The sequence below is a fragment of the Arachis ipaensis genome, chromosome B09 (assembly GCF_000816755.2).
Source record: "Arachis ipaensis cultivar K30076 chromosome B09, Araip1.1, whole genome shotgun sequence".
NCBI lineage: Eukaryota > Viridiplantae > Streptophyta > Magnoliopsida > Fabales > Fabaceae > Arachis > Arachis ipaensis.
Genome location: NC_029793.2, coordinates 79581916 through 79590664, shown reverse-complemented (window position 1 = coordinate 79590664; position 8749 = coordinate 79581916).

The window sequence follows — 8749 nt, the reverse complement described above, 5'->3', positions numbered from 1 at the left end:
TAATAAATAGTATTTATATCTTTCTTGAAGACTTAATTCTTCTAAGATTTACTTTTAAACTTTTATTAATTATGTTTTAAACCTCAAACTTTTAATTATTTTACTTTTAACCCAACATTTTTAGAAAACTAATAATTAGCTCTTTGTTTATTAATACTTACAAAAGTAACTCTGAGTTTTTATAAAAATACCCGTTCATCCCCAAACACTTACTTTTTACTCAAAATACCTCTAAACTTATTTATTTAAAAAATCAACCTCAATTTTCATCAAAACACAATTTCATTCTCAAATTAATAATATTATCATGATAACAAATACAGTTCTTTAAACCTAAAAATATCTTTTTATAATCAATTCAAAAATATATATAACTTTAAATCCATTTCCAAGCTTTACGGTTACCGATTCTTCACAGCTTTTAAATTAATCTCTCGACCCTTTAATAACACAAAATTTTACTTGATTTCCAAAATAATCCTAGTCCCGGATTCATCAAAATAATCCGGATCTTGGGTGCACTAAAACCGACCGAACCTCAAACTTATCACAAATATCAATATATCACAAAAGTTCAACATAAATCCAATCACATCCAATCAACAATCAATCACAGCATCAATTCACTTATGCAATACAAATTTAACCGGTGAGATATTACCAAAACCCTGATTCTGTACAAAATCAAGATAACATTCACCGTCAACTTCTACCGAACAAAAGTGACGCTAACGTGTATAGGAGGAAGTTAAAATCACTTTAATCGGTCTTTTTTTTTCAACTTTAATCTCTTTCTTCTTTTTTTCAAGTTCAGTTCGATGATGAATAAAGAGAAAAGATGATGGTTAGTGATGATTCATGATTAAGTGTCATTGGTTATTAAATGAAGGGGGCATGTGTCATGATTTTCTCCCTTAATATTCTGGTGCTTCCTTTCTTTTCTTTTGTTTTCCTTTTTCGGTTACTTAAGGGAAAAGTTTAATAAATTTGATGATGATTAAGGATGATTATTGGCTAGGTGTCAAGTTCTGGAGCTGCTGAGTCAGCGGTTCAAGTTATAAATATCTTAAATGAATAATTATGAAAACTGAATATATTAAAACAACAACAACAACAACAACAACAACAACAACAACAACAACAATAATAATAATAATAATAATAATAATACAGGGTTAAATATATATGAGTAACTAATATAAATGACATTAGTAACTTAAGGATGAAAGATAATTGATGAAGCATTAGCAACTCTAAGTTCATCAAGAAATACCGATAATTACTTATATCGACAAATATCGGAATAATAATAATAATAATAATAATGTTATTATCTAGGCTCTATTATAATTATAGCATGTAAAATAAGTTAATAACATAATAATAAAATTTTATTATCATTTATTTTACATCAAAGCTTAGAATTGACCCATCAAAATAAAACTAATTGCTGAAAATAATATTTTTCGAAAAACATCATGTTGGCATAAAAATTTGGGTTATTACATTCTACCCTCCTAAAAGAAATTTTGTCCTTAAAATTTTCTTTACCTGTAAAAGATTCGGATAATCATACCTTATTTTTATCTTCTAGTTCTAAGGTGTGTTCCGTTTTTTCATCTCGCCCCCAAGCTACTTTGACTAAAGAAACTGTTTTACCTTGTAGATGCTTGTCGCTCGTGACTACTTTTCAAACCGGTTTGGCAGATGTGTCAAGTTGCTTCAAAATTGCACCGTTTTTGATTGCAAAACATAGCTTTCGTCGGGATTATACCTCTTTAGTTGTGAGATATGGAAGACATTATGAAGATTTGACAAGGTCTTATCTAGGCTCTATTATACCTCTTTAGAGTATCTGAAAAGGTCTTACATATCGAGGGTTAAATTTTTTTTTTATTTTGGTTCTAGATGCTCGACCTATTCCTGCAGTAGGGGTTACTTTTAGAAAAACATGGTCACTCTCATTAAAATTTAAAAGTTTACTACTATTATCCGCATAGCTCTTCTGTCGGCTTTGCTTTAGTTGAATCCTTCCATGGATCTTGTTAATCTGCTCAGTTGTTCCTGTACCAAATCTGGTCCCAATATACTATCTTCCCCTCCATCATACCAACTTAATGGCCATTGACACCTTCATCCGTAAAGAGCTTCATATGGTGCCATTACAATGCTTTGCTAAAAGATATTGTTGTATTCAAACTCAATCAAAGGCAGATACTTGTCCCGATTTTCTTGATGATCCATCAAGCAAGATGTTAACATATCTTCCAAGATTTGTATTTTCTACTCTAACTGTCCATTTGTTTGAGAATGATATGTTGTACTCATGTGCAGCTCTGTTCCAAATACTTTCTGAAGAGCTCCTTACGATGACACACTTGGACGAATAAAACTTTCCCTAATGTAGCTCATCTAACTGCTTCTTCAGTTCTGCTAATTCCAATGGTGACATATGATAATGTGCTATCGAGATCGGTTCAACTCTAGGTATCAAATCAATGCCCAACTTCATTTCTTGCTGAGGAGGAAACTCTGGTATGTCTTCAGGAAAAATGTCAGGAAGTTCCTTCACTACTCAGATCTATTATGAATTTTGTTCGTTGCCACTTGAGCTAACCGATAACAGAACATACCCCTCACACTCACTCCCATTTTAAATAACTTTCAAAGAATTTAAGTAAAATGAATGGGGTGACGCAGGTCTAGTATGTAAATTATTAAACAAAATAATAGCAATTTTCTCAAAGCATTCAAGAAAAACATGGTTCTACTGCCTATATCAAACTCTACTTGTCAGCACACTAGGCTACTCAGAACATTTTGGGATGTAGGTATATGAACAAGCGAATCAAATTAAACTTTGAGAAATCTAATCCCAACACATGCACAAAAGTTAAAGAAATAAAAGAATGCGATACACAAAAATCGTAAAGTGTAGTTAAGAAATGAGTGTTCACACAACACTGACTTGGTCAAGGAGTCCAAATACAAGCATCTTCAGCAATCATTGGAAATACTCTTCCTAGCTGTTGCAGTCTAGCTACTTCTTGTACCAACTTCTTCGGACAATTACTCACTATATGCCCCGGTTCACCGCACTTGTAGCAGACTTTCATTCCAAAATAGCAACGCCTACTAGTGTGATCCTTTCCATACTGCTTACACGTCGGGCCTTCCTGAATCTGCTGAGGTTGCTTACCAGCACTCTGTCTTAGTCTATTTCCATTCCCAGTAGTAGAGCACGTAGGAAAGTTTCTAACTTGTTGATTTTCTCGCATAGGTACTCCCGGTGCCTTAAAATTAACCTTCCACTGTACCGCATGCCTATGAAAATCATTAAAGTTTCTTGGTGGTAAGCTCGGATGACTCATCCTTGGTGCTACCATCTTATTTTCATAGTCTTCCATTAGCTGACTCTTATTGACAAGCCCTGGAAAATTTCGTATTTCCAATGGTACTAACGAATGCATTAGCTCATTGCGAAGTCCTCCTTCATACTTCAAACACTTCCAATCTTCACAATCATTTGGATTTCCCTGACAGATTGATGAGTCCATATTTGACGGTAAATTTCGGCTTGAATTGAATAGATTTCATGACATAAACCAGTATTTATTCACTTAAATAGCATACTCTTGCATGATTAAAATAGTTGGTAAGAAAACTTAATACAGAAAAGTAAACATCTCCGAAACCTTAACTGCTTTCTCTTATACATTTCACACTACTCTTACCGTTGGCATTTTCTACTCTTTGAGTTATTGTATAATGCTTTTGAACCCCCAAACATCACTTTCTATTGCCTAACTAAGGAATCATTCGACCATTGTTGCTCAGTCCATCAATCCTGGTGGGATCGATCTTCACTCACCTGATGTATTACTTGGTAAGACTCGGTACACTTGCTGATTAGTTTGTGGATCTAGAAATTTCGCACCAAGTTTTTAGTGCCGTTGCTGGGGATTGACTGTAATTGATAACTAACCGTTGTCTGATTACTTAGATTAGGCGTTTTTAGCTTTTCATTTTTATTTATTTTGTTCTTTAATTATCAAAAATCTAGTTGCTTTTTGTTTTAAAATTTTTCGTTAATGTCAGAAATTAATTTTGGCGTACCCGTAGTAATTTTTCTTTTTTTTCTTTTTAATTTTTCAAAATTTTTGGTTTACTTTTTCTTATTTATTTTTGAAATTTTTAGATTAATTGCTTTTTTTATTTTATTTTATTTCTTTTACATAGGATACCTCACTAGGATTCTCTGCACTTTGACGTAGAGATTCTTGTTTTTCTTTATTTTCTGTTGTTTATAAGCAGGAACAGGAACAAGAAACCTCTCCTAATATGGCTGCACAACCGAAGAGAACACTTGGCTCTTATATTGCTCCTACCCTGAATTTCTATGGGACTAGCATTGTTGTATGGCACGGAATTTCTAGATCCATAACTAACCGGCAAGTGCATCGGGTCGTACCAAGTGATACCTCAAGTGAGTGAGGGTCGATCCCACAAAGATTGATGGACTGAGCAAATATGGTCGAATGGCTCACTTAGTCAGGCCAATAGAAAGTTGTGTTTTGAGGGTTATAAAATGCATTAGACTGGAATTCAGAAAGTAAGAAAGCAAATAATAAAAGTGAAGTGAAATATATGAGAGAAAGCAGTTAAGGTTTTAGAGTTGTTTATTCATTCGGATTAAATTTTCTTACCAACTATTTTAATTATGTAAGATTCATCTCATGGCAAACTGTAATTGACTAAACCCTAATGTCTTAGTGATTTTGTCTCCTCTAATCCAAATCAACCGCCAATGTCTTGGTCACTTAATTTAGATTAGAGGGTTATGTGCAATTCTAGTTTATAGTCACAAAAATCTTAATTACCCAAAGCTAAGAGGATTATATGTCATGTATCCTAATTAGTTCAAGTAATTAACAATTTAGGAGGAATTTACTTTCAAGCTGTTATTCAAGCAAGATAACTCTGTCGAGAATCACAAGAACACATATAGAATAAGGGTTATACTGTCGTTCTACCCAAATTCATAAGATGAAGAACAAAAGAAATTCCTGAAATTGAATCAATACATTAATTAAAATAGAAAAGCAATAGTCTTAATTCATAGAAATAAATAGAGCTCCTAACCTTAACCAAGGAGGTTTAGTGGATCATGACTTACAGAGAAAATAAGGGTTTCAAAAAATGTGAAAGTGCGGAATGGTGAATCTTTTCCCTTTTATCTCTAACCTAATATGATTTGAAAATAAAAAAATAATAAATCCTAAACCTAAAAGATTTCGTTTGTAAATAAAAATTACAAAAATAAAAGATAAGATAACACTTAAAAGATAAATCCAACTAAAGATGCTCCAAGAGTGAATGTGGATCCGGATTGCCTGGCGCTAAACGCCAGCTTGGCGTTTAGCACCCAAAGAGGGCAGAAGCGTGCTGAGTTGCTGGTGCTAAATGCCAGCTTGGCGTTTAGCACCCCAGTGGGTAGCTCCAATTCTTCTATTTGTTACACAAAACTTTGCCAAACTTGCCTGAATTTCACCTAAAATAATTAAAACATAAAAACAAATCAAAGTAGCATCCAAGGAGGATTTTAACACTAAAATGTACTAAAACTCAATAAATTCTAACTTAAAATAAGAAGAAAATAGGTATAACATACTCACGCATCACAACACCAAACTTGAACTGTTATTTGTCCTCAAGCAACTAAAAACAATATAGGGCTAAGAAGAGAAAAATGCTTAAGACTTGAGTGTTCATTTAAGCTCTTTTCTATTTATTGAGTGGGGTTTATGGCACTTTAATTTTGAATAGGCTTGGCATCTCACTATCCTTTGAAGCTCAGAAATATTAACATCCTTTAGAACTAGAACTCGGATGATATTATGGACTCTCTTTCTCTTGAATATCTGATTAATCCTTGAACACAAATTTTTTCTTATCTTTTCTTTGGTGCTTTGTGCCTTGAGCCTAGATGTGACTCTAAGTATTTTGTCCTCAAGTTTAACTTAGCACAAAAACACCACAAGCACTTGACTGGAGAGCTCTTTTGAATTTTAGTTTTTCTTTTTCTTTCTCCCAATCAGTAGTGCTCAGAGCCTTTGGCATACTCTGTATTTGTACTTGATCTTGACTCTTAGTGTTTTATCTCAAAGATTACTTGACACATTCACACCACAAGAATATGGTTAGGAAAATAACTCTTTGAGCTTTTAATCATTTTTTCACCTTCCTAACCATTGATGCTCAGAGCCTTAGACCTTGCTTTTTTTTTATTTTTTTCTTTCTGCTATTTATTTTGCTTCAAGGACCAATTTGTTACTTACTTTTAGAGAATCCATAATACTTCACTGAGTTTTTGTTCCTCAGGAATCAATATTCTTAACTTCAATATCAACTATGTACTGTTTAGTTCATACATTCAGAATTACAGGCAATACCACCACATCAAAGTAATCATAACAACCCATAATATATAACTTAAGTCTCATGCATTTTACTACTTCCTTTCTTTTTCTTTTGAGTTTTTGACCTCAATGAGCAATACATGAGAAAATTTTCAAAATAAATATAAAATAGCAAAATAAATAACTAAACTAGAAAGAAATAAAATACTACTAATGATCATGCAAAAGGCTTTCAAATAAATAATAGGAGACGGATAAAATACTGAAAAACAAAAAATAAGTAAAGCAGAAGATAAACAAACTCAACCACCTTAGTCATGGTGGCTGCTGCTCCCTCCCTGAAATCCTCTTTGGCGCTTCAGCTCATCCAAGTTGCGTCTCTACCTCAGCTGCTCCTCCACTAGCTGATGGAAGAGGGCTGAGTGGTCCTGCTACTCAATCCTCAACTGATCAGTAGACGATATTAGCTCCCAAATGGATGTGGTCAACTGGTCCCAGTAGTCACGGAGAGGAAAATAGAATTCCTGAGGTATCTCAGGCTGCTCATATTGAGGTAGGAGAACTAGCTCCTGTGGCGGTGCATGTCCAAGCTCCCTAGCATACTCCATACCCCTCCTAGTGATAGGTCTGTCAATATCAATAGAGGTATCGCCATCAATACGGGCTCAAGCCTTAGAACATAGGTGGTAGATGAGGTAAGAGAAGGCCAATCTCGCAGAGGTGGAGGCCTTTGCAACAATACTGTACAGCTCCTGAGGGATCACATGGTATACCTCCACCTTATTATCGAGCATGATGCAGTGAATCGACACTCCTCGATCCACTGTAACTTCAGACTTGTTACCCGTAGGAATGATAGAGCGCTGAATAAACTCTAACCACCCTCGAGCCACCGACTTTAGCTCATGCCGTCCCAGCTGGTACGGCTGACCTCTGGCATCCTCCTCTACTGTGCTTCGTAGAGCCAAATATCAATAAGAACCTGGTCTAGTCTCTGATCAGTATTGATTCTCTGAGTGTAAGAATGAGGGTCATGTTTGGACGGTGGTAGCTGCATCACCTCCGTCACCCTCTTTGGGCTGAACTCTAGAATTTCCCCTCGGACTGCTGTGCTCTAGTTCTTCAGGTCTGGGTTCACGCCTGTGACATGCTTGTAGGTCACCCAATCATTGGCATACAATTCTCTGACCATAAGTACAACCACCTTGGTCACAGGGTTAGTCAGGACTTTCTAACCCCGTCTTAGAATCTTCTCCCAGATTTTTGGGTACTCCTCTGGTTAAAGATCAAAGCGGACCTCGCAGATGATTTTTTTTTTTTGTTTACAACTTCATAAAAGTGATTCTCGTGGCTCTTGGAGAGGAACCGAGTTAACGCATATGGACCGGAAGTGGGTTCCTTCTCTTTTCTCTTTATTGAAGAGGATTCTCTAACTTTTGGTGCCAATGGATACTGAGAAAGCAGAAAAGAGGAGCGCCTTAAAACAAAATTAAAATATTTGCTCGTTCCCGAGCAAAATAAAAGAGAAGAAGGAAAAAAAATGTAAGAAGGTAAGGAGATGGTGTATGGGGTTTGGTAAGTATGTGGAGAGAGGAGGGGGCACGGTTAAGAAGGAGATGGAATGGAAGTATGTAGAGAAGAGTAGTAGTAAGAAGAAAGACAGTGAAAGGTGGTGTGGTCAAAGTGAAAAGTGAGTGGGGTATTTATAGGTTGGAAAGGGGGAGGGTTCGATTATAAGGGGAGAGTGTTGGGGGGGAATGAATTTAAATTAAGGTAAATGTGATATGGGTAGGTGAATATGGGGAAGGTGAATGTGGAAAGATTGATGGGATTTGATTGAGTGATGGAATGGTTGATAGGTGTATGGAGAAATGGGAGATGTATGTGGATGGAATAATGGTTAGGGGGTGAGAAGAGGGGTAGTGGAACGGTAAAAGGGAAAGGGGGACAGGGTGGGGGATTAACTGTTGGAAACGGTTAAAAACTTTTTTCAGAAATCAAAACTGGCGTTCCTGGCGCTAAACACTAGGCTTGACATTTAGTGCCAGAATTGGCACTCTTTTTTTGTTTTTTTTTTTGGAATGAGTCACTTGGCGCTAAACGCTCAGCTGGCATTTTGCGCCCACTGTAGTATGGGTGCTTTAGAAATATGCCCCTTCGTGGCATTAAACACCCTCCCAAGCATTTAACGCTTGTACCAATAAAAAAATGTGCCAAAAGGGGTTTTAAACGTTCATTCTGTGTTCTGTTCTTCCTTCAGAGTCCAGCTGTCCCTTTTCTACACACTTTGCATGACCATTAAACAAGATTAAACCAAGGAACAACTATGA